The sequence below is a fragment of the Rhinopithecus bieti genome, unplaced genomic scaffold (genome assembly GCF_001698545.2).
Source record: "Rhinopithecus bieti isolate Rb0 unplaced genomic scaffold, ASM169854v2 scaffold_67299, whole genome shotgun sequence".
In the NCBI taxonomy this organism is placed as follows: domain Eukaryota; kingdom Metazoa; phylum Chordata; class Mammalia; order Primates; family Cercopithecidae; genus Rhinopithecus; species Rhinopithecus bieti.
The window spans coordinates 10,407-12,135 of NW_016825224.1; positions in this window are offsets into that span (position 1 = coordinate 10,407).

The window sequence follows — 1,729 nt, forward strand, 5'->3', positions numbered from 1 at the left end:
GACAAATTCTAAAAAAGTGTTTTTCTTGAAAATAGAAGAGCTAAAAGATCATTTGTTAAAGGAAAGAAGAGGAGTGTCTTCCAGCTATTACACAAATGAATTCAAAGAATTTCTAGAAAATCAACTTGCTATATTATCTCTGTCCTTGAAGTGCTTTTGCCTGTACCTTGAGAGATATCAAATTAATCCAACGGACAGATGAACTGGACAAAACATCCATAGCCTAACAAAAATGAGGTAAGTCTCATGAAAAGAAAGTGTTATTTTATTCTAACTTCTTGTTGGGACAGAATGAACTAGCCTTTTACCTCACTACACATTATAATACACCACCTTCCTTTAATTCAGGTTCAAAACTATAGAAAAATATTATATATGTTGCTTTGTGAAATGCAAGTCTCATCCTTTAAAAAGCTGTAGTAGGAACTGAGATACTACTATAAGATCTCTAATAAAATGTTTCTTGATAAATCTGTGGGAAATTTATTACGCCCTCAGTTAACAAGGCTTATTTTCAAAGAGGAGACTTAAAATTTGCTCCAGTGTCAGTTCTCTACAGATGAGAACCAATACTACAGCAAGTAAGTCTTGCCTTTTTATTAATTAATTGGTTAGTTTGGATTTGAATTTAAAAATAAATACTACTGAGTTGGATTGTTTTAAATTGAACTCAGAGATATACCATATTGAATAAATCATTACTTATTCCAAGAAAGAAATAGTTCAAACTTTGAATTATCTACACAAGACATTACAATGGAAAAAACATACAGCATATGAGCAGAGACCTAAGAGCTTTTATGTCTTTTCTGCTAGTTTCTTTTTTGGGGGGACAGAGGACTATTAAATCTCCCTCTTCAATCACGAGCAAGCCCAAGTTATTCAATGATTTTCTTTTAATCAAACGAAATATTTTCAATCTCCTTCAACCCAACTTTATTACTATCTCTAACTTATAGTACTATAATGACAGTTCATCTGGATTTACACAAAATTTCATTATGCACTTCTATAAACATTCAAACCTTTACAAACTTTAAAAATCAACTTTGTGGCACTTTGGTAAACTTGTTTAACAGTGACTCAAGTTAAATTGAAAGTAATAAGACTGTGATTATTGGGAGAGTAGGGGAATTGGTCTTAAATTACATCATGATCTTGTTTAGGGTTTTCTTTTACTGATCCCTGTTAAGTAAATAGTTTCCAAGTATTTGACAGATACATGGTGCTCTATGGTCTCCAAAAGTGGCCTGTTTTCCTTGAAGAATAGGTAAAGATGGTAGGCAATCATTCTGTGGCATTTTGCTTTTGCTAAGAGCAGGTAGAGAATTTAGATACAGTTACTATGCTCTCCATTTGCTCTTCCTATACTTGGAAGGGAAAACAGTGAGGTTAAGTTGTTCCACCTCCACAGAGTATTCTGGTGTCTATCCCCAAGCTCTCTTTGGGTCCTCTAAGCTGGTTAGGATAACCAAAGAGGGGGAGGGGGAAAGAAAGAAAGACTACTCCAATTGAAAACCATAGACACTTATGTTTTATTTCAGTAAAAATTTCAAATTACGACTTTAGTAGTCTTTAAAAGGTTACAACCATACCATGGACTTTGGCAAAGCTGCAACGTATTAATTTTCATCCCCAGTTTCCATTCTTTAACCTTCAAGGAATGAAAATGAAATCAAAATTTTAAAACACATGATTATAAGCCTTTGTATCAACTGAGAATTAAGAA